The sequence below is a fragment of the Stigmatopora argus genome, chromosome 5, assembly GCF_051989625.1.
Source record: "Stigmatopora argus isolate UIUO_Sarg chromosome 5, RoL_Sarg_1.0, whole genome shotgun sequence".
Lineage (NCBI taxonomy): Eukaryota > Metazoa > Chordata > Actinopteri > Syngnathiformes > Syngnathidae > Stigmatopora > Stigmatopora argus.
In genome coordinates, this window is record NC_135391.1 from 12,087,099 (window position 1) to 12,113,301 (window position 26,203).

At 39.4% G+C, this 26,203-nt stretch overlaps 1 protein-coding gene across 4 annotated transcripts in view; it reads right to left on the minus strand.

Annotated features, from left to right (window-relative positions):
* The window catches only part of efna5b (ephrin-A5b), a 95,077-nt gene that overhangs the window by 35,939 nt on the left and 32,935 nt on the right, over positions 1-26,203 (minus strand). The gene's annotated exons all lie outside the window — the stretch shown is intronic.

Below are 26,203 nucleotides of genomic sequence, written 5' to 3' on the forward strand. Positions count from 1 at the left end.
CGGTCCACAGCAGCCTGACTTGAGGGTCACTGTGAAAATCGCTGTAAAATATGCTTGTCTACCGTTTAACAATCTCTCATTGTGACAAATTCAGCCACAAAATAGCACATGGACACTCATTGAACAGCTGGTGCCATTGACTCATTTCTCCCACAAATCCATCTGCATAGGCATCTGAACATTCATTCATTGTCTGAACTGCTTATCCTCACAAGGGTCCTGGGTGATGCTACGGCCTATTCCAGTCAACTATGGGCACCAGGCGGGAGACACCATGAATCAGTGGCCAGCCAATCGCAGGGCAGTGGGAGACAAAAAACAATTTATGCTCACATTCATATCCAAGGACAATTTAGAGTGTTCAATCAGCCTACCATGCATGTTTTTGGGATGTGGTGGGACACCAGAGTATCTGGAGAAAACTCACACAACCCCAGGGAGAACACATAAACTCCAGACAGTGAGGACCGACTGGTAGCTCGCGATTGACGTATTAACCACCCCTGATCTAGATGGAGAGGGAAAATCCTCATGTTTAAAAAGTTCTGCCAGATGTGTACAAGGCCAAAGAAAGAAGTGCACCAAATGCTTCGTCAATAAATTGATGTTTTTACTTATCAACAAGAGCCTTTGGCCAAGCTAGTGGTTTACTCCATTACTTCTTGATCTGATTGGCCAATAATGGATGTGACCGTGAGAACATCCATCGAAACAGTTTTAACTCTTGCCCTTTTCCAATTAGTTTCCGTTTACTCTTCCCTTGATAGATTTGTGAAACAAACCATCTGGCATGTCGGATTACACTACTCAGTAAAACTTTTAATTGAAAACTGGAGACTACAGGTGATTTTTTTCTAGTATCCCACAATGTCTGAGAAAACACCCTGGATACCTCAGGATTAACATATACAACTGATGGTGAACATTTTTTAAAGCCAAAAAGTCTCAGAAAGAGCATGCAGATTTTGTTGTTATCCTTTTCAATCCCTGTTGTGCTATTTCTCACTTTGTATGGTTTCTATTCAATTTTTGAGTTGTATTGCATTGTAGATTTTGGAGTCCCGACTCAGAATGGATTTGGTCGGATCAAGTCGCTCTGTATGTACTAGAATGCTGATCCGGCATCTGCTGCAGAACAGTGTTACACAGTAGCAAATACAACACATCAGAGGAACGTTTTTAAACCCACATAGCAATTCTGGCAGTCTGCTTGAAGCCTCTTCGCTTGTCACACCATTTGTATTGCTGTAATTGAATGATTAATGTCACAATAAAGTGCCAAATGTACACAGCCATTTTCCATTACTGTATGCATCGGTGCTTTGTGTTGCATATTCATTTACAGTATGCGTGTATGTGGATATATTTTTGAGCATGAACTAACAAGTCTCCCCCTCCTCTGTTTACTCTTGTATGGTAAATAGCGTTGTGAAGCGTTTACAAGCAAAGCATGAAGGAGCTCATCTGTAACATGTCATTTAAAACATGTTTTCTTTGGTCCAGGAAAAGCCATGTATTTTTACTTACTGTTTTAGCATTTTTCTGACTTATTCGTTACATCCATTCCATCTGTGTGTAGGCAATGGAGAGGTGGTAAGTATAAAATGTCTAAATGTGTACGTATGTACACCATGTGATGTTTTAGCTTCCCTTCTTTTCGTTTCTCTGCCTTTACAAATCACTCTCTGACTGTAAATTAACCTGTCGATGTTTTAACTGCTGGCTAATGGCCATGTAAAATAGTAAGCAAACGGCATATTTAACATGAGAAAAAACTGGCGGACATTTCCAACTCCATACACATTTTTTGCCTCAATTAGGCTTTGGTTAAGAGTGCAAGGCACTTGATAATAGAGCAGCAGTTAGTCAGACAGAAGCTAGAAATAAATGAAAAACAGTAAAAAAAAAAAAAAAAGAGAGGGGCTTCCAGCTCAGAAAAGATCAAGTTTACATGTGAAAGCTGGTTATAGTAAACCGTTCAAGTGGATATACTTCTAATGACCTTAATACATCTCTCTTTAAACCAGACTACAAATCCAATGTGTGAATGAAAATAAGAAACTAAATTCATTTGTCGTTATCCTGAAAGTTACTTCAGATGTACTATCTAAACTCAAATCAGGGCGTCTGTCTTTCCACTTGAAAATCTTAACATCAGAAACTGTGAAAACGGAGCTGCCTTAATTTGGAGTCATGCAGAAGAAAATAAAGACTAGAAGAATAAAGCTCAAGAAGTCAATTGACATGTTCCAATATATTTAGACAGCCATATGAAATGCTGCAACAGAATTCAAATGAACTATGTTAGGTAAAATGAGTAAAAGAGAGACATGGTATTGATATGGCATCGTAACACCTATGAGCTAGCGGAGCCCTAAAGCCTTTGAGAATATCTTTGATGAAAGACTGCTAAGCCATCATCTCCAACAATTTATCCTGACCAGTAGCACTTTTTTCCATTATATAAGAAGAGGTTTCTCCACATAGTTTTATTCTTTTAAAAATATGGACCAATGATCATTCATTCAAAAAATTCCTTGCATTTGTATGTAAAATATAAAACATGTTTTTTGCATCAACAGTTATTCACAAAATGAAATTTGCTCCACGTCTGCCAAAATCTATCACCAATTAAAATAACAATGACGCTCCAACAGAAAGGGTCAAGAAAGGTCTACACAAACATGCACAAGGATACGATGAGTCTGTATTAAAATAAAGCGATTAGCAAGAGGCGACCTGACTGGTCATCGCACTCTCTGATTGGCTCATTTCCATTTCAATTACACACCCCAGTGACACCGCAGCATGCCAAATGCACACCTATCTGCACATAAGCTTTCTCCTGCTGGCATGCTGGAATGAACTCCCATCAGGCATCTTTTGAGAGTGAAAAGTGGTCCAAGTCCTTGAAATCAGATGAACAATTGAGATTCCATCGCATTTTCGCTAACAGGTGCAGTCCAGCAGGTGTGTCAAAAGGGGATTTCTGTAGTCCTCCGATAAACAGAGTCATTGTTGGCACTCCTAAGATATCACTGATTTTGGGAGGCAATATACTATATCTGTCTTTTGCAGAAATCCTCAACATTTAACAGACACCTGTGGTTTATGGTCAAGGCAATTAACTATTTACAGTAATGTTCAATCACATGCACTTTTATTTATTTATTTTTGTTAAATGAAAACCGCAATGCTGGGTATTTCTTTGGCAATGCTGATCAAAATCATCTAATACGATACATTTGTAAAATTACAAAAACGACAGTGCAGGACTATATACTACACAGATACGCAGATAAAATCCCACAAACAGCTGACTACTTGACCTCGTGTGCGGACTGGGGAAAAAAATGCATCCAGACAAACGGCCTGTGTATTATTTTAAGCAGCAAACAATTCATGCTGCCTTAAGTCCCTGCATGTGACGAAGTGACACATTGTTCTAATATGGAGGTAACAGGTCTCAGGGCGTAACTGTATGACCCTGAATAAATCTATGTGGAATATCAACACATTTGGTATACAGCAGATGCAAGGCGCAAACACTTTGTGGTCGTTTCTGCAGATGTCTAATTACGCACCACAAGTATGATATAATAGGAGGGATACCATAGTGTGCACAGCAACCCATACAAGCATGGTGGTCTACAGATATTGAATTTGGAAATTGTTTTTTTCCCATAGGAAAAACTGTGCAGCCCTGGGAAAGATGTTAGCAGTTGACACATTTTCCTAAAGGTTTGGAAATCCCAGTTGGGATTATCTCTGTTTAGATGCCAGTTCTCCTTGTGCTTGCATAAATTTTTTACATAGCAAACGCTTAAAATCTATAGTTGGAGGCCTTGCCATGCGTTCACCCAGTTATAAAACAAGTGGTATGTGTCCCAACCCCATGCTGTAAGCCAGTATATCTTATTGGGCGCCTGAAATCTGTACCATTCGATTGTCATTTAAGCAGTGAGCAGACTTCCCCTGCATTCAGCTCTCTCAATCAGAGTAAGTGGTGGTAAAATGAGGGATCAATGAAGTATATGACCATTGATTCAGGATACGAATATCGAGAGGCCAATTTGTGGTGGTACTGTGGCATATGGATTCATGCCAATGTACTCTGCAAGTTAACACAAATTGTTGAATTTATACATAATGGCGATATTGTCAATTGACAGCTAAAATGCCGACAGAAATGTCATTATTGTTTTGGCAATAAATACTGCCCTGCCAAAAAAGAAGATCATACACTTAAATATGTATATCTTTTTTTCAAGTTTGTGTTACACATTCACTTTGAAATTGTTTCGATAAGCTCATGCAATGTCTCAAGATTTATTTCCAACCATTGTTGGATTCAATTTTCACAGAGATATTTCATGGACGATGGTATAGTATGGAAGGCAGAATAAAATGAATCAGTCTAAACAATTTCAGGTTGTTCAGTCTCTTCATAAATTAGTAAGGGAGAAATCAGAAAGCTATCAGGCAGGTATTAAAGTAGTGGAACGGAGCAGCTGAGGCAAGTGTACTGAAGTCATTGGACTACCACGCATGATCTTTGCTTGTTACCGAAGATGACAGACACATTCCAGCTTGGCTAACAGGCCGATTGGTTTACAGTCTCAGCGGGCGTTTGGTAAGAAGACAAACAGACTTAGACTGCATCGTATATAACCGCTATTGTCAGCGTACACAGAGGAGGAAAATGTCTCGGATGCTTTTAAATTTGGACACCTTTTCTAAGTTATTGCACATATGCATCGTAAAGACATGCTTGCACATCTCGATGCATTTTACTAGGTACATGTGGTGCTGCTTTATTGGGGGTGGGTAAGCTGAGAGCAGGTGGTCAAGCCAGCATAATATAGTGTCTGTCAGCAAAGAGAGGCACCTACTCATGCATTCTTTCATCCTGCTTACTCTCATCAGGGCTTCTCCTCAACCTTCCCTCTTTCTTGTCACCAGCCTGCAACCACAACCCACCCTCTCCCTACCCACTAACGTCCCCCTCAACTGTGATCTTAATAATATTCATCTCTGCTATTAATGTCTGTCAGTACTCATTTTGCCCTAGGGAGACAATGAATTAAGAGCCGCAACAGACAAGTTCTTGTTCTGTTCTTCTCAGCGTTCGACAAGCGTTTGATGCAGTCCGAATCAGCATCCCGTGGCTCAAACTTAAATAAAAGAAGTGGAAAAAGAGAGATTTCCTCTGACCTCACATGCACTGCCAAAAAACCATTTTTATGGCAGTGAAACACTGATGTGAAGAGACTGTGTACAGTATGGAACTATGTGTGCTGGCGGTGTGTGCATGTAAAAGGATTTCTTTATGTCTCCGCTTGTCACCAAGGGAGTCTGAGAGGGAAAAAAAAGGCACATCCCCCCTGCAACATCCTGTCAGACCCAGGGGCCATGCTCGTGAATCATAGCCTACCCAAACCCACTTTATGCCTTTGTAAATACTGCACAGTGTGTACTGGGATGTGAGAAGGCATGTTCTCAATTCTGTGCATCTTAAAAATCTTCTTTTTTTATTAAGGGTCAATTATAATGTTGCTAAAAAAATGGTGGCTCACCTGTCCAATGTCTTTGGTAGTGTCAATCAAAGCATTGTCATGTGATATCTTTATGCAGTTCTTTCAATACGTGTGCCCAATTGAATGGCTTTCCACCTATCTTAATTATTGATAACATAATGGCATGTTTAATCATGTAGCCCTCCTCCCAAAAAACATACATACTTTAAATATATCGAATTTTGCACTATTAAAATACTAGAGATTGTTCATGTTGAAATGACCTGCGAGTATGTATTCTTAGGCACTAAGTACTACCTGCTCTAAATGTTTTAAAAATAGCCTCTTTGAAAGTGGAGAAAGTGGTCAAACTCATTGTCTTTTGAATTGATGTATTTGGATTGTGAAGTGCACTTGTATTAATAATACAGAAGCACACTGAAGTACACTTCCATAATCTGCACTGTATTTGCTCTTTAGATTTGTTTGAGTAATCTCAAAAGTATTTTTTATAAACACTATCTCAGTACTTGTTTCAAAATATTTTTTTGTAACAATGCTTTCCATGAAACAATTCTAAAAACTTCAAAAACATCAGTACAGAAGAGAATAACCAACTCTGCTGGTCAATAACACTTTACACTGCTCCGCACAGGCATCGCTTTAACTATACACTTTACTTGTCCATGCACAAGGACACTATGATCTTCAAGGTAGGTTGCCAAAGAGGTGTTTCAAAATGTTATAATGCCACTGCTTTCATAAAACACTGACCCTTTCACAGTTCACAAACTGCTGCCAGTATACAAGGATGAGACATGCGCAGAGAGAGCTAAACAATCTATTCTCATGAATGGAGAGAGCATCGAAGTTGTTGACACTTATAATTACATTTACAAAAAGCCTGAGCAGGTTGTTTTTTTATATTGAGAAGGTAGTTCTTTGGATGTGTAGGGATATGCCGTACATTTTCTATTAATCTGTTAGTCTGAAAGGTGCTGTTCTTCAGCATTGCCTGTTGGGGTGGCAGTGTAACCACAAGGGACAATCATCGTCTGGACAAATTGATTAGGAAGTGTGAGTCTGTGTGAGGGAGGAAGGTGGACTCTGCAGGAGCTGTATTGGAGAGGAGGATGCAGGCTCTAATGCAGGGCATCATGGGAAATCCCAGGCTAGCTCTGTATGACAGGGGCAGACCAGAAGAGCACCCGCAGTGACAGACTCTTCTTAGTCGGTTGCAGCACATAGCAGTTTAAAAGGTCATTCATTCCTGCTGCTATCAGGCTATTCAACACACCAAACCATCCATCTATTCATCTAAAAGCTGGGACTTAATGTCAAAGTTATGATTCTTTACTTAAATTGAAAATGAACAACAAAAAAATGCAGTTTCAGTTCCAAGAAACACAAAATTTTGTCACTTTTTTCATAGTTCAAATTATGCTGCCAGACATTTAAAACATACTTGGTGTAAGAATTTAATGTTTGCGTGGTTGTGTGGGAGCCATGTATCAAAGACTACATAATACTAACACATTCAAAATTTTCGGTTACCATCTGCATAGCATGCCACAGAGAACAGAAGACACTGAGCTCATATAGAAAAACTGATGTCTTAATCCAGTCAACAATGTAACCAACCAGAGGCCATCTTGTCAGAGAGGATTTCTCTGATATCCCTAACAGAGCATCAACTAAAGCAAGAAAAAACACTACACTACATTAGCATCTACAAAGTATAACATATAATAAGAGCATATGCTCAAAATGGGCCACCCAATGATGCAGTGGTTCTTCCACCTGACTTAGGTGTGGACACCCTGGGTTCGATTCCCACTCAGTGGCGGTGTGATTGTGAGCATATGTAGTTGTCCGTTTTATTGTGCCCTGCGATTGGCTGGCAGAGATAGGCTCCTGTACCCCCCACAACCCTTTCGAGGATAAGCGATTTAGAAGATGAATGAATGAATGCTCAAAACGACTACCTGGCAAGATCTATAGCTATTACTTTGGAGTTTAGTTTTCCAGGGCCATTGGCTTTTCAAGTGATGACAGTATTTTACAACATCATGTCACTCTAACCCTACTATTATCTGCTAAACTGCACACCATCTCAGTTGGAGCATAGTTTACACCACCTTGGTAGGCAGACTTGACATGCCCATCGAATGACATAAAAACAGTAGTATTTCCTGTTAGCTCTCCACCCACCAGATTTCAAACTTTGAAAAATCGCCCTCCCCAAAATTACTAATATTGGAGAATTCCATCAGAATGGCAAGAGTGGTATCACAATAAGATAACATTCAACTGTCACCAGAGTAGGCAGATTTGAAGTTAGATCTTTTTTAAATGAGCAGAAAGAACTGGAAGCATTACTGGGATTGTCTGGACAAATGTAATAATGCTGAATTTTGCAGTGACCATAGTATTGTGATTAATATTCTGCATCTGCATTCTGGAAGACAGTGAGGCTGGTCAGGATGATAAAGCGGGAGCTGTACCTGGACAACAAAGCCTTTGCCAGTGGTGATCCCGCAACTCATGCATGTCAAAAAGTTATGTCTGCCTTTGTCGCTGGCACGATTGGTGTAAAATATATATGTGGCAAATGAAAGTCTGTATTATTGCACCATGCATGTGTGTAAGTGCATGTGCACATGGTATGAACAAAACATTTTACTGGACCTGCTGGGTCAGTCTCCCATGGAGAAGCTGTCAAGGTTCCAAGCAGGGGGTTAAGTGGTGTGTCGGGTACTTTGACTGCATGTCTTATTGCGGACAGTGCCTTAATTCTACAGGGCAGCAAAGGCCATTCAATAATATAGACACGAGCATACTTGTACTTAAGAACGCGCATATATAACATTCTTGATGCATTCTTATAGGGTTTTACATTACGTGCATGTGCATTTCAATAAAGTTAATTTGAATGGTTCAGGGCCAGTTTGCAGTTAACCTTGAGCGGCTCATGCAATGGTTGACATATATGCACAAGGGCTTCTTCATGTTTTTGTTTGTTTTCTTGGATAGTAGCAACATATATGCAGCGCTACTCACAACACAGTAAAAATGCTTCCTTTGTTAGGGCTTTCTCGGGTTATGGAGATTTCATTACAAGAAAATGTAGCGTTTTTACAGCACCATTTGTTAGTTGGTAGCGAAAATTCAATGCTAACCTAATAAAGGCAGCTCCCTGACAAAATACACCCATGTCGACAATATTTTTGTCGACCTTAAACTGAATTAGGTTACATTGAGACTAAGAAATAACCAGATTAAAAGATTTGGAGGTTCTTGGTGTCACGTCGACAAGGCAACACCAACAAAGAACGCAAACACTGCAAATCCAGGCGTTGATAATAAGGGATTGAAAAATTATCAAATGAGAAATACATCTATTTTTTTTTCTGAAAACATTAAAAAAACACACACGCTACTACTACATGAAATATATAACTCCAAACGTCTTATAATTGCTTGGCTTAGTTCTTCATTCAAATAAATGACCTGGATATATTGTCCCCCCAGAGGTAAGTCAGAAGGTTTTCTGGCTCTGAAACAAGGTCTGCAGGTCGCATCCGTGAGGGACACAAGTTACATGCTCTTCACACATTCAACTGTGAGTTCATGAACTTTTGAACTTGACACACAGGGGAGGTAATTGACACAAGAAACTCCAGGAAAGAAAATTAAATATCAACACGATTATGGATTTGTTATATCTACGAATGATTGTGGCCCACTTTTACGCTGTTTATTCATGAGATCTGGCCAAGTTGGGCAAACAGCAAACAGAGAGCGGTGTGCGAGCTCACAAAAGGGTTGTGGGGGCAGGGTATGGTTGAGAGTTGGGGGTTATGAAAGCATGTGTTGACACCCTCTGGACAGGTTTTGGGACTTTTACCAACATGTGTGTACTAAAGTTAGATCACTTGAAGAATGTCGTACATCCTTTAGCTCATCCATCCTCAGACATTGGCTCGGATGCAGCTGTCTACATCTCATCCTCTGACCTGAGCTGTCTGGCGCTAAAGGCTTGCAGCATTTACTTCAAAGCATGGTTATTTCTACAAAGCTTTATAAGTGCATCGTCACCTATATAAAGTTTGACTTGGACCCTAACTAGCTTAAATGAAAGTCATTGGTATCTTTTTTAAATTTTTATTATTAATGTTGTCAAAGGATTGTTGAAATATGTTAACGTTAATGGCTGGCTAAGGGTTGGCTTTCCAATCATTTGAATAAATAGCCTGTCTGTGGCTTCGTTTTTAAGATATCCCTCATCACTTCCCCGGCTCGTGTTGAAGACAATGTGCCTGGTATTGTTGTCCCTATCAGAACACAGCAGCTACTCTTTCAAGAGGCCACAGATATGCATTTTGTGTAAGATGTTCCATTCATGGATGCGCATCATCCCATCCTTACCAGTGTCTTAGGTCAATTCAAACTCAATTAATTCAATTCAATAATCCCTCCTCATCCCTTTCACCTGCATGCATTAGACTCTCCAACACCGCGCAACTGCCGAGCAGTTCTATCATATCTCCACCTTGTTTTTCCTCGAGAAATTCAGCTTTCAAGCGGCCAGATAAACATACCAATTCCCATATATTCTGCTGACCTTTTGTTTTCCTTTCAGGCTAAGAAACATCAAGAAGTGTTTTTTTTTTCACTTCAGAAGTGATCTTTAGACTCCCACCTATAGGAGCACATTATCCAAGACACACATTGTATTGCTGCTATGAAAACAAAACACCGTAGTTAATATAAAACGAAGGGTGTGACCCCAAAAAATGGTTGGGGCCATGAGAGAAGAGTGAAAATCATCTCAGTATGCCCATCTCTAAGCACGTCAGCATGTGGCACTAGGTGCGCATGTGGATGAGGGGCTCAAGTTCAATATCAGTTTATTTTCTTGTTTTGTTCCTTGTTGAGGTTAAAACGTTACTCAGGTTTAAAAAGCTGAGGGAGTCAGAATGAAGCAAACCACAGATACCAGTTTTGTTTAAGCAAATTTGACAGTACACAACAGATCAAAGTGTCCCCAGAACCAATCATCATCCACTTAAATACTACCAATGTGGAAGCTTGCCGACACGAGAGGTATTCAGCCCCTTTGGACAAGCAAACTCCAAAATCCATCTCTAGAAAAAATGAAATCTAATTAGGAAGGAGGCATTATGAATAAACATTGTAGGTCATGATTGGCTGGAGAAGATTACTTTATGAAGAGAATGTAGCATCATCAAAGAGGGAGATGCAACTGGGATTTGGAGAAAGGGATTGTGGGAAATATGCCCACATACCTCTTGGTCACAGTTGGTTGGATATAAATTAAACCAGCAAAGCAACAGACAAATAAACAGAAGAGATATTGACAAATAAGTCAAAACATGAAGTGAGGTTTGACTGACTTTCATTTTTATTTAATCGGGCACCAAGAAATAACTAAGAAAAACTTCCCACATTAATCTAGCCAGGACCAGGAGACATTACAAACGTGACATTATATTGGCTTCTCGAAAGCATGAATATACAAAACAAGTGAACTTATATGGTCATATTAATAACTTTGAATGAAATCACCCAAAAACTAGCATGCTAATTAAACTATGTGATTCTAGAAACAAGAAGCAGATACGATCTTCTAGATTTATGTGATTGGCAGATGAAAAATTCCCCAAAATGTATGAAATCATATCTGATGGATTGACCAAAATTCCCTTCTAGTGGAACCATATCATATTGTATGATTCATTCTAACAAAAACAAACTTGCTTTGACTTTCATTAGAATGTGTAAATTTACCAATGGCAGTCCTGAGAGTGTACAATACACAAATTCACAAACAATGTTCAAACATTCATGAAGTCTGGCCTACAATTGCTAATCAAGTGCTTTTTGTTGTGTATGTGTTTGCTTGTGATCGAAAACCACTAAAAGCCGTTAAGGGATGCCCCAGGGAGCAATCATTCATGACCCATCAACTGAGCAGACAGGCAAAACTGTGCATACACATACACACACTTACAGGCACTTGTTCAGTCAAAGTGCTTCCTTAATGAACCCTTGTCAGAACAAAGGTTGCGGAAAAAAGGAAGAAAGGAAGTAAAAAAGGAGAGTCAAGGTAAGAATGGAAGATAGAGGGATTGGGAAAGAGAACGATCCTCTCTGGACCGCTTTGGCCTCGAGATCGATCGCTTATCACTGTCACATAATCTGCCCATCTCTCTCTCCCTAGCCCCAGCTTTCTTTCGTTCTTCCTCACTGCACCTCTCCTCCCCTGTCTCTTTCGGATGCAGAGAGGTGTGGAGAAAATGAAGGGCAGACAGAGATATAGGGAGACAGAATGATGGAGTACACACCTCTCATGAATAGTATTAGAGAGGAGAAAGAGAGAGAGGAAGTTGAGATGGAGTAAAAAGCAAAGGCAAATAAAGACCAACAGAAACTGAAGTGAAATGACAGAGGGTGTGGGTGTTTGGGGTCTCGTAGAAAGGGAGAACCCTACCTATAAATCTACAGTAAATCTGTCAGAGGCACAACAACAACCGATATTAGAGTTAAGAGACCAAAGCAATTCTGTTCACTATTCAAAAAATTTTAAAAATAGAAAAACAATGACGGTAACGTTAATACCTGCTCATGTACATGAAACACCCCACAAAGCAAAACAAAAATTAGGTCTATGATTCCCCTTAACACCAAGGCAGCTTAGATAAATTCAGTAAGCAGTAACTATTGTATATTTTTACATGAAATTTAAATTAGTGGAAATGATACGCCTCAAAATTTGTTGTAGTCTTATCTGTGACTTATTTGTGAGGTAACATACCTGTATTAATGCAACTACAGTAGGGTTTGCTACCAATTGGGAGTGTAAAATGATTAACTACTTCCTGCCTATTTAGGTCACACTAATTGGATGGGTACAGCTGGTCGCGAGTGGTTGGAGTCTCAAATCAGAACAGTGAATCAAAGGTTGAAAGTGGCTCACACAAAAAATATAATTACATAAAATAAAACTAAATGAATTAAGATTTGAATGAGGATTGTAGATGGTGTAAGACGTACACCATCTTAGACACAGAGAGCATCAAATGTCACAACTGTGGTCCTTTGAGTAGCCAAATCACAGCAGGTGAAAACCTATACTGCGCTAGGTTCACTAAACGCCACCAGCTTCCTCCTGTGTAACCCCCACAGGTGGTTGTGTGGAGCCACACCAGAGACAAAAGACAGGAAATAAAACAGATGCGCAAGGGCATGGGAGCCAATGGGGGGCTTGCACATAAAGAACAGTATGCAGTGCAGAAACAGCCATTCACAAGCAACAACTAATGGCTGTTGAACATCTACAAGATAAATTGGCTCACTGAGACAGAACAAAATATTTGGTGGTCCACAATAGTTCCCAATGGATAACTTTTAAGGAATAAAAGGCAGATTAAAGTGTGAAGAAAATACTGAGGAACATATTAAGCATCTATACATCCCTCAAATACAGCACATTATGGTGTCAAGATTTAGAAGTAGAAGAGTTAGCACATTTGAGACCAAAAGAAGTTCATACATGCAAGGATGCAAGTGCCTGTGCCAGCGTACTTTGGATGTGTGGTCTTGATTAAGTGTAATGACAGCAACAGGCGTGATGCGTCCCCATCTAATTACCTTGTCAAGCTCCTGACCTCAATGGAGGCGAGCTGCTCATTAATAAACATGGCATTGTCATTTTCTTTTTTAGACTATGTTCACTTTCATTGGTTGTTATTTGGTTATAGGAGACAAATGTTATCTGTATCGGATTATAGCTGCAAACCTGTACCGAGCCTATTATTTGTATTTTTTTTAGATAAATAATCCTGTTCCTACGAATAGAAAGATAAAGGGGTAATCACAGTTTAACATTTCGTACTTGTCTAAATTGTATAAATACTGCTGTTATTGTGGAAATATATGAGTAAATAACACCTTGCAAGGAGGCACAGGATTAAATGTTGATATTTTTTAAACGGCTAGACAAAAGGCAAATTATTTAAGATGCCACTAGGGTTGCATCAAATATTTCTAATGGATTAATTTGTCCAATATTCTTTTCAATTCATCAATGAATTGGGTGGGGATATTCAGTGGACTTTGCACCTGCTTTCTATACCTCCCTATCTCATTGCTTCCCTGCAATTGGGTCCATCTTGCCTTGTCTTGTTTCACTCACCTGTCAAACTTGACACGATCAGCTGTTTAAAAGACACGTCACACCAGGAAGAGGTGGTAGCTCTGATAAAGGGAGGAGTTACTGCCGTAACTGTCAGCAAGGTAAAAACAAAATTCTGTTACAAAATAAAAAAGATGAACGTACTGAAATGTGTGAAGTGCTGTCTCTGGTTGAGGCATAAGATCTGCTTCATGCGCAGGACTTAAAGGAATTTGGTGTCTTTTTCATGAGGGAAGAATGGCGAGGAAGATTGACAAGTGGATTAGTGCAGTGTCTGGAGTATTACTGACTCTCTATCGCTCTGTCATGGTGAAGAAAGAGCTGAGAGAAAGGCGAAGCTCTCTATTTACCAGTGGCTCTATATTTCCAATCTTGGGCATGGACTAAAGAACATGATCACTTATGCAAGTGGGAAAAATGTCTTTTCTCCACTGGATAAATATCTGCCCATGCAGGATAAGGGTGAGGAGCTCAGAATAAAGTCAATTCTGAGCTCATTTTTGGTGGGTGGGCATACTAATCTGGTGGGTTCCTCTCTGGTGGGGTGTTCACAGCCCACACGGAAGAGACCCTGGGGATTACCAATGTAGGCTGAGAACATGTCCATGAAAGAGCTGGATTAAATGACTGGCACATATGGATGTATGTATATTTTAAAGTCAAATCTAATAAACAGTTTTGGGTTAAAGGGGTAGAAAAAGAACAGTTGTGAAGTTACTGCTACTGTGGGACAGAACTGGATGAGAGACAGCTGAAACTCTTTTATTGCATACCTCATAACACCACCACATGTTTCGGCCTTGCTTCCAACATATTTGCTTTGGGGGAGTTGATGGTGTTCGTCCATTTAAAATGTGAATGATACAGCTCCTGTTTTCCCATCCCTTAAAATGGGCATGATAAAAAAACAACAAAGATGACAAGGAGGAAAGAAGTCAAGTGCTGGGTTGCTGCACCACAACCATCTGCATCATTCCTCTAATCTATCTATACTATTTCCCCTAATTCGGTTTGGATCAGGAAACAGGCTCCAGGAAGTGGATTAGCAAATACTGTCTGCAATGTTTGTGCCTGTCACAAAGAGCTGAAATGGTTTGATAGGTTAACACTGTTGCACCATCACCATTTACCTCCATGAATGCAGATCCATTGAAATACACATACCTGTAGAAGTGTCACTGAGCCACATAGTTAAGGACTGAATCAGCATAATCCTTTCAAACATTATTAATCAAGCAAAGGCTATAGTGTTACACACACAGTATGTGGTCTGGCAATTTTAGCACCCCTGTACAAACTCAAAACAAATTTACATACTATATATACCCAGAACTCTATCAGTATTCTTATGTGTGCATGTGAATTAGCCCCCTTTTTGTTCCAGAAAGCAACCGACTGTGCAGGGATCGTACAGTATGAATGACCTTGTTTATGCTATACAACCCAAAAGATGTCCCGAAGAAATGAATGTGAAGACCACCTATAGGATTTTAATAAAAAAAATTAAACCTTTGATTACTAATTATACACATCTTTCTACCCTATGGAAGCAGTGTAACACTGAACAGTCAGTGTGAGTCAGCTACATCACTCCTCACAGTGCCTATTAGAGTTCAAAAACTCTGCTATTGCTCCAGCTTGAGCATGTGCCAGGTGCACTTTGATTTAGAAAAAAAAAAACACTAAAAGATACTGTACTAACATTTCAGCAAGGCTGGTATGCAAGAAGATTTGGTCAAACAAGAGGTTGTAGGTTATATAAGGCTCCATTCTTGTGGATGAGAAAGTGATGATCCATTGATTCAAGCTGCTGAAAAGATAACTAAAAACAAATAAAAACATTCTAACAACAGCTGAAAATATAGTGCACAGCACAATTTTGCATCAGTTGTTAGCAAATTTCTCTGGACTCCACAGTAGATTTACTGGTTAGCAGATGTGCTTTACAATGGGGTGTTTTGTACATATTTCCAGTTGGTGTTTCCAAAATCTTTAAATGCTTCTGTGGGTTTTATATCCGGATACTTCCATTTCTCCCAAATAAAAAGAATATATGGCAGATTTTCAAGGTCTAAACTGTCCATGGATCCCAATGAGAATTTTATTGGTTGTTAGTCCTTATGGGAAATAATACTAGCTAGCCTAGCCAGGATAGGAAACTCCACTACTTGCCAAATGTCATGAAATAGGTTCTAATTGACCCATGACACTAATTAGGAATCCATCTTTTTTTTCAAAGTTGAATGAGCAAATAAATAATTCCCAGGCTATTTTTTAAGATCTCATCATATGTTCGCTCAACGTTGTATCCTAAAGACAGGTGTGAGTTTAGACACAATGGCCTCTTGTGCATGGACCACCCAGGTTCATGCAGGGTCAACAGAAACAAAGTGAAAGAAAGCTTTCTGAGCTTTGTGAACAATGATCCAATCGGCTTTGAAGGGCTTTTGAGAGCGCGTTATGAAACATTGACAACAAAGCAAAGTAAATGTGCTTTGATTGAGCCCAAATCCACTCTTAGTTGAGCAAATTAGGTGACAAATGCTGGCAACTAAACCATTGAAAATATGCAGACACTTTGATCACAAGTTACTCAAGGTAACTTTCCAGCCTTCATCAAATATTATACTGAGTGATTAAAAAGGAGATATTGAAGAACTGAGCGAGACAGCAGTAGTTATATGCTGTACCCGCTATGCCCCCGCTTCTTCGCAGTTTGCGACCTGACTCATTCAGAGATTTTTGTCTGGGGAAAAAACGTATTTCTTTGGCTACAGTTATATTGTTCTAGGCGGTGGAAAGTTTGGTCTGAGGGACAACCCGAATGCATGTCTCGTTTTCCGAGGCTTGTGGCATGATTTGTGTTTTTTGGGGTGCTGAAAAAAATTCAATTAAACTTTGCTTTTTGACTTCTTGGTATGACACACCGCCTCATATCCCCATCCGAGAGAGTATTGTATACATAAAAATAAGTGGCTATGAACAGTTTTAAGGAAGTTTGACATTTTTGCAATTGTGGCAGATCCATGGCAATGCTCTGTTCCTAACCCCTGGTTTGCCTAGAAGTTAAACTTTACAAAGCCCATTCTTGCATATAACAATTATTATTATCCCTATTGAGTGGGCACTACTCTCGGGCTGCAGGTCAGCAGTTTGGAGCAGACTTAATCAATCTAAAGCAGCTGTCACCAGAGAAGGATTCACTCTTCCACTGGTTCAGAGCTTTTGATCAACTTTGATACATATCCCAGTGGGTAAGAAGCCACAATGGGGGGAGAGACGGCAATTAGTGAAATCCATGCAGTGCAAAAGCCTGATTACATAAGGGAGAAATCAAGCATATACATGAAAACAGAATGATACAATGAGTAGGCAGAAAAAGAAATAGAAAGTTAATAAAAATGACAAACCAAGAAAAAGAAAAATAAGCACGGGAAGAAGGGAGTAAGAGCTTGATTCATCCCCCCCCCCCTCAATTGGGCAAATGTGCATGTAATTTTTCTAGCTCTGACTTGTAAGTCAGCACCAGAAGGCAGCCAGCACAGCAGTGTGGGAAGGAGAGAGGTGTCAGCTAATCTGGTCATGATTGATGGGGGACTCCAAATCTGATCAAACTTTGATTCCTCAAAGAGGGATGTGTAACAACGCTGAAACCCTCATGTTGACACAAACAAACACAAACAGCAAAGAAGAGTTTAAGATCCAGAAAATGATAGCTTTAGAGACCTGCCATTTAAGTTTGCATTTCTCTCCTACAGAAAATCCATTTTTTATTACTTTAAACTTTAGGATCTTTTTTCATTTTCATTTTTTAGGGGAAATTTGAATTTCCTCGAATTATCGGGGGAAAAAGACGTGTGTTAATTCCTTCATCATTCCTACTGCACATCCTTGTATGGGTTGCGGATGTTGCTGGAGCCAATCCTAGCTAATTTCGGGCAAAAGGTAGACTACACCCTAGACTTGTCGCCAGTCAGCAGTAAGGTACACAAAGAGACAGATAACCATTCTCTTTTACAATCATACCACTACCGAGTGGGTATCGATCCCACGCTTGCCCGCACTGAAGTCAGGTGAGTGAACCACAACACCATCAGGTGGCAAGATGTGGTTGATAAAAAAATTAAAAAGAAAAATCAAGATTTGTTTTAAAAATTAGGACTTGGCCAGAAAATTGTGTTTGTTGAACCCTGATTAAAAACAACAACAACAACAACATTTTGTTCATTTTTGGAGAAAACAAGTCAATGAACGATACCAAAAGCAATTGTTTCTTCATGTGAGAAACAAATCACTACATCATGTTGGCACCCTCAAACCTCCAAACATTTGCTATAGCGTGTTTTCACATGTCTTGTGGTAACACAACATAGTTTGCATTATGCAGGAATGTCTTTGTTGCCAGTCAGACCAAATTGAGATTCCCACATACGGGCATTTAGAAAGAACACAGGTCTTCTTTCCTCCTTTCCCAATTAAAACTTTTACTGGCTGGCACGGAACAACTAGGCAAATGCAAATTCTGAAAAGCAACTAAACAAATCTTTGCTCGCTCCCTAAAACCAAGAGGCATGTTTTCGGATTCGAATGAGAAGTAAGCAACATTGACATTCCGCGTGAGCGTTGTTGATGGGGAAACCTTGGCTTGTTCTGCTCTGCTGGGCAGTAATTCTAATGAGAAGCTATTTCTCTGGGAGAGACTGTCATTCCTGGAGTGTTTTACAGCAATTCAACTAATTCAAATTGAGTTTGGTGGGGGAAACATGGTGCTGCATTTAGAATGCAAGCACACAACGCGTTGACATGGCAAATAAACTGACCTCCTGCTCCTCATGGGATGCTGAATGACAGAATAACAATGGGTCCTGTTATAGGGTTGGAATAAGGATAAAGTATCCCACTCAAGTGACAATGAGTCAGAGGATTTAATGTAGAACTACTTACTTTGCATCCTTCCTCACAAACATCACTGAGTAATCATGAAGCTCTCATTTGAGAGATTCATTTTGAAAGTTTTGGTTTTCTCTCAGTCTTGAATCTCAACACTAAAAGTCTTGGTCTTGTTTCGGTATCAGAATGGCTGGTGGAGCACACTCAGGATTTTCTTTCAAACCTGATCAAGACCATTACACTGATCTGCATTTTACTGATCTCTAATTTTAAAAAAAAGCACTAGGTAAAAAGTTATTTGAATCATTGTTTTACAAGCATTCTACCACATCTGATGAACACAATATAATTAATTTTGTCTTTAAACAGTCGAATCTAAAAGCATAGGTTTTTAAAGAAGTGTGTCTAAATACAAATGTTTTATGTTTGTTTTATAAAGTGGTCAGAAACAGGATAAGAAGCCTGTGTAATGTTAACATGTTAGCTACAAAGGGAATGTGAAGCGGTTTGCTTTTCTTGTCTTATTTTGTTTTTGTGGTAGATCTAAGAACACGTGGGATGAACTGTTCTCTATTATCACTTGTTCTGAGAGTGGTATGAAAGGAGTAGAAAAAATTCCTGTGGAAGAAATGCTCTGCCTATGCAGCAGATATGCAAAATAATAGACTATTGTTGTTATTGGCAGTGTCGCTTCTGAACTGGGAATGCAAAACCATCATCTAGAGAAAGATGCAAAATTGGAAATAATTTACTGAGCAAAAATGTGTATCTGTGCTAAGCAATATTATATGGTCAAATTGTAAATATTAGCATTTATTCAAAACAAACAAAAAATAACGGAAGACACTGGTGACGACGCGTGCTTTTGTAATGTATATCTTTTAATGTCTTTTAGAGTTCTGAATATTAAAAAAAAGAGTCAAACAGACACTAACTTGCTAACTATGATGACACACCATTTTCTTTACCACTTTTTTTAACTGGGTTGTTGGATGGACTGGAGCAAACTACAGCTGACTTGGGCTAGGTGCAGAGCAGATGCTGAACCTGGCTACTTTCCAACTATATATCCTGTATATCAGCGGTGGTCCGTGAATTTCCTAGCGGCGCCTTCAGTGAATCAATCCAACCCTCAAAAACTATTTTATGGCTATAAAACTTCTACTGCAGGTACAGCTTACGACACATAAAAAAATCATCAATAATAACCTCATACAATTGAAATATTATTTAGGAATATAGCCATATTTTACTCACCAAAAATCCTTTTTACCTGTAAACAATATCCATCCTCCTTTCTTTCCTCCTTTTCTATTGCCATCGAAGCTAATGCTGAAAGTCGAGCCTATCCTGTCGTATTTCTGGCAAAAGTTTTTATTCAATTTAGTGCTGAAAATGTTCGTTCCCGGTTGTAACAGGCTTGCTTGCGTTGGAGTTGACCAACCTTTCTTAATGATGTCCAGCTTTTTTTCTTGAAAATGGCTTTGACAGTAAATCTGCAAACAAATGCATTTCTTCTCCTTCAGCCATTGGGGGTTGACAAAACTGCTATTAAATCAACACAACAATATATTTGCTTGTGCAGCTCGCTCCAGGTACAGTTTGGTAGATCTGGCTAGTCCACTCTATCACTAGCCAATCATAGTTTGTGAAAGTGATGACGTATCCCTACGCCTGCGAGAAGGCAATGACGTATCCCTACGCCTGCGAGAAGTCCTTGGTGTCACCAAATCAAATTCTGATTGGTTAAAGCAAGAGTCTTATCGACGCTTGTTTAATGCAGCAGAGCCTGCAGAACTAATTGTGAAGGCCTTGAGGCAGATTTCTGACCCTGGCAACAAATAATGGCTGAAATGTGATTGGTTAAATGCTTCAATATGAAAACACATCTGGAAGCAGTGCAACCAGGGGGGAAAGCAATGATCGGAAGCTAACAGACAATTTGGAATTATTTAAGAAGTATTTATGGACAAAATATAATTAACATCAGTCTGTGATTCAGATATTTCTTAGGCCAGCAGAGAAGGCCTTGAAGGCTCCGACGGCACATCACTGCTGTATATACTGTATAAACAGGCAACCAGAAAAAAAATTCCAAAGCAAAGATATGTTTGCATGCTTATATGTATATTTAAAGTGTAGAACGGGTTTCCTCAAAACTCATGATTGGTTCTTGTCACCTTCCTTCCTGCTCTCAATTTAGTACCTGGTGCAACCAAAGTAATTACCAGGGACCTCTATCTCGCCCCTCGGGATATGAAGGAAGGTGTACGCTATCAGGTAAAAACCCGTATGCACATATACCAATGAGTAATACTGTTCGATTTATGTTCATATTGCTTTACAGGTGAGTGAGTGACAGTCTAATTAGAATATAATTCACCCTTTAAATAAAAAAAAAAGGAATTGAAATAATTAGATGCGAAGATCATATCTGAAAGGCACTTTACACTCAGTGTTCATTTGCACTTGTGTTACTCCTTAAACTGCTTTCCAAATTAAAAACTCATCAATAAAGTGGATTTCACACATACAATATATAAAAATGTTATGTGAGGAGACAATATATTATTGTCTCCACTGCAGGGTTTTCTCATATATTATATCATACAACATAATATATCGCTATATTATGTGGCTGTGAAACATTCCATCTATAACAAAAAAAGGCACTCCTCCTTTCAGTGACTGCATGTTCCAGGAATAGATGGATGAAGGTGCTATGGATTAATTATGCATTGCATGAAACCGGCCTGTCACACTTGATGGGTTAATTGTTAATCCTGAGTGGATTAAAAAATGCTGCACTGTATTGCCATAGCAGATTATGCTAAACTGTGCAGTTATGTTTAACGCAGCAAGTGTGGCAGCACTATTCACTACAAGGATGAGATGTCAGTAAATGAATAAATACATAAAATAAGATCTGAAATGAATCAATTATTATACAGAGTGAAAACAGGAATCTAATGCTATCCCTAACTTTTTAGTTTTTAATTTTTGTGAGGTTTCTTAACAGCACCCCAAATATTTTCATTTCTGACCTTAGTTAGGATTCAAGACAGGCTGGAAGTCAGAGCAGTCTGCTTTCAAGGACCAACTTGCTGCTTCTCCTTAGTAAGTTGATGCAGCATTCACCTTATCCCTCATTGCGTCAAGTCATAGTAGCATTGCAGAGGGTATGGTATATGGGAGAACATAAATAACCAAATATCTCAAGTCTTCTAACCATCTTTCCTTTGTGTCGACTCGTAGCTGGTGGCTGTTTACTCTGCTACCTTACTCAAACACATTCCGCAACTTTTTGGCTGCTGTTTTGTGGATCTGTCATAGGGCATCATCGTGCTGGATCTAGTACCACCCAGATACCTGGAGAGCAGGCTGCCTGCATGTGCCGAATCCAGAAGAAATCTGTCACGCTCGTCTGCCTTTTCATGTTGACTCGCCATATCTTTCAGTCACTCCAGCTATGCTCACCTCAAACAATGTGCACCTTTTTGTCATGCCCTCCGGCATGCTTTCAGCTCTGCCTCACATTGCCAAGATGACTAATATGGTATCCAACTACACACAACAGACCTGCTACGCCAGCTGGAAGCAAGGTTGAGTCTTTGGTGCATAGGTAGATGGCATGTAGTTTCGGTAAATAGTTGGGACATTGGAGCAGCTGATTGGTTACTTACTGAAAAGGGCTGTTGCATGTGTGTTTTAGGGAGTTGACAGGTGCGCAGTTATTTTCTTCTTCGTAGACATGTTTAATAACTGCTTCAATGTATTATTGCAAATTCAAGATTAAGACCTGAAACTAGGAAACTCACACTTTTCCCAAGTAGCACATTCGCTCCATGTAACACCACTAAGAGAAGAATGGCAGATGAAGTAATTGACATGAGTGTGTTTTCAGTAAACATGACCAAGGGCTGTTAGACTATTATTCAGGAATGCACACTGCTCTCATCTTCATTTGTCTTTTGGCCACACAATTCAGAAGCCTCTAAAAAGACTCACATGGGACATCTGAGGAAGTTAAGCACTTGGTTTATATGCACAAATGCATAAACAGTAATCTGGAGATGTTTAAAAAAATAACTCTGTGCCTCTGCAAAATGAATAATTATGATTGTTGCAAAAGTTCTAAGGGAATTATGTTGGTACAATGAAAGGGAACAGTACATAATCGAAAGCATATCACATAATGCATAAAAACATTGAGAATGTGATTGCTGACAGAAGTCACAGGATGAATTATGTACACACCACTCAGGGACTCAAATGGACACACGCAATCACAGACACACCTCGAAGATTCACTGCAAAGCAAAACAACTTTACTTACTGTTGTAGCACTTTGGCCAGACACAAAGAGCTTTAATTGGAAATTCAAACCCAATCATGCACTAAAGCGACTTAGACTCCAACCCAAGTCCTCAGATCAAAGGAGAACCAAATGAACCACCTGTGCAAGGAGAACCAAATGAACCACCTGTGCAACCATCGCCGCTGATCCATTCCTGCTATAACTAACTCAATGCAGAGCACAATGTCATGATGAGGTATGGCATGGTATGTGATCGAATGGCTGCCAGGAGTGGCTCCTCCTATGTCTGTTCTGTGACGCCCCCAGGACCCTCTACACAACACTTAATATGCCCTTGAGATCATATTTGTTTTTTGTTTCTCTGTGCTTTTCTGTACATTTTTTTATTCCTTTGATTCCCTATTCTTCCCTAGAATAAAAGTGAGGCATTTTCCCCCCTCTGCTAGCCTCTTGGTTTGCCATTTCTATCCAAGAAATTGGGGCATATTTATGACTGACCAGCAGGCATCCTGTCCTGTCTACTCATGTACATGTCTATTGTAACTGTTCTCTTGGCAGCACTATACCAGTAGGGAGTCTCTTGCTCGCCACATTACATGTGCAGTGACAATAAAAGCATATCAACATCGGTCACTGGGCTGCAGTGTTTTTACATTCAGGAAAAGTATGGCTTTTCATTATTCCTCACAATTTGCTTGACAAATTTATAATGCCAGATGCTGTTCCTCTCACCCAATGTTTTTTTTTCTTTTTAAAAACTTGGCAAAGACACTGCCTGGGCATTGTAGCACTGATCAGGATTGCTAAGAAATGATGACAGATGAGCCTAAAATAAATTTGAAAGCAAATGATGATCAAGTCAATCACTTATTCTCTACCCAGTCAAATATTTCATTTGAACCCAGTGAAAATTGAAGCCGGCAAAAAATATGAACAATCAAACCTCAAAACTTTAGATGCCCAATGACGACAAAGGATGAGAAACATCTTTATATTTGCAATGTAATCTTCTGGATTTAGCGATAATTTTAAGAAATGGTTTTATTATCTCATAATATCTTTTTGCTTTCTAATTGAGTATTGTGGTGTATAATAGTCAAAATGATTAAAGATGGGAGATCGGATCTCATATCTTAGATAGGATCCAATATCTAGCCTCTTAGGATGCCTTTCTTCACCAGGATCCTGTCTTGTGCATGCCAACAACACATTTTCATCAACACGACGAATGTGAAACCCATTTTGTGACTCTTCTAAAAATCAGTGCTTGTGTTGATAAACTGCTGCTTTCAGAGTAAAACGTCCCAGTGCAGCTGGAGTCCAGCTTCTATCCACAATGGCTCCCTCAGGCTAGACGAGATGGAAAACACACAGAGGGATTGCAGAAGGCCGCTCATACATACAAGATGGGTTTTCCTCTGATCTCAGAGCTTGTGGTGCTCCACTCAAGTTTGCTCATGCAGTTTGGTTTCCAGACATGTCAAGAGCTATTCTAGCAAAAACACTTACAAATAAGACACAAACACAACTTCATATCCATGCTGAGCCATTTGTTGACGTTTTCTCACAGATATGCTGATTATGTTTGTCTCGGAACAAAACCACTTAAAAAGGAAACTTTTGGGTTTGTTCCTTTCAAGTAATACAGAATACCTGTTAAGGTAATATACAGATTTGTAATACTTTGATTCTAAAAGAAAATAGGCAACTAATCAAAGAGGCCATATATCAGTGTTCTTCCTACTCCAATCGTACAGCATTCTGAAGCTTTTTCTTTATCTGATTTATGCATCATACTGTAGCTCACCACTCCCACATGAACAGGTCTAAAAATGCAAGATTGTTAAATGACAAACCTACTTATATCTGCTTTCTTTGAAAATCCTAACTGTGAAATAATGTCTGACCTCAGCTTGGTAGATCTGTACTTTAAATGGCTCACACAGTACGACTGATCATTTGACTCCACATCTTTAGTTCAAAGTTCTACGATACTTTGTGGCTCACATTTATACCGTGCCATAGGACTTGACAGATCCCATTCCTCTTCAGCAAGGCCTATAGTCAAAAAATATGATTCAGGTTTGTTTTGAAGGAGTACATACTTTTCATACACTTTATGCAGGAGACTTTTTCATTTTTTTTTCTAGAGGCAAAAAAGTCTCTGATGGGCTTATTTGACATTGGCAGTACCACTGTTCACTGAATGAAATTATGTATAATGATTGAAACCAAATTCTCCAAAACACTATTTTCCTCATTCTGTCCTTGGAAGAAAAATCAAAGAAACGAAGCTGGTCATGGTTGCTAAGCAACCTGATGTACAAGCACTGCACAGCCAGCAGTTTCTATTACATACAGAGTATCTGTACTTGTTTATTTGTGTATTATTTTATCCCTTGCAATCTGAGAAGGAAACGAGAGGGCAACATAAGAAAAAAAAGGGGGAAATTAAATTAAGCGCTGCTACTGAGGAAAAGCTAAGAAAGTATGATTTTATTTTATTCTCCTTTTCCTTCTACAATCTCAGTATTTATTTTCATTGTCAGGCTTCTTTCCTCATCTGTCGCCACTCCCCTCCCCTCTGTTCACCTACAGCTCCTGCTCACTGTATTTTATTCTGTCTGACAGCCGCACCAAGCGGCTATAGTGGGGGAAAGAGGGTGGGGCAGTTAAAGAGAGCTGTGGTGGCCATTAGCCATACATCTCTTATCTTTCACAGCTTGGAAGGATGGATGAGAAAGAAGAGGATGATGTAGTGTCTGATCAAAAATTATCCAAGTTGCATGTTCCCTCCCCTGTTTCGTTGCGTGTCATTTTGTCCTTCCCCTGCATGTTCCTAATGGTTTCCTAAAGACAGCTTGCAAGCGTCACACACCAATGCCATTTACATCTATCTAGGCAGAGACACTGAACATGTATTTGTGTACATGTAAAAGTAAATTTAAAAGATGGAACATTATAACAAGCTGATGCCAGATATTTAGATTGTCAACACACACACGAATGGTAACCTTACCTACCTTTGTGTGTGTGAAAGCCCACCTGAGGTTGCTCAACATATTTTTACTTTTGCATCGTATTAAGGAGACATGCTCGCCACATGTTGCATGCAATTAGCTTCATTTTCCTTCAGATTGTAATAGGTTAACTTACTGTTTCTCTTCTTTGTCAACTCCTGTAAAGGTAACAGATACCTTGACAACAAACAGACATTTTCACAGCTAAGTTTTGATATCATCTTGAGTTGTTACTAGTAGT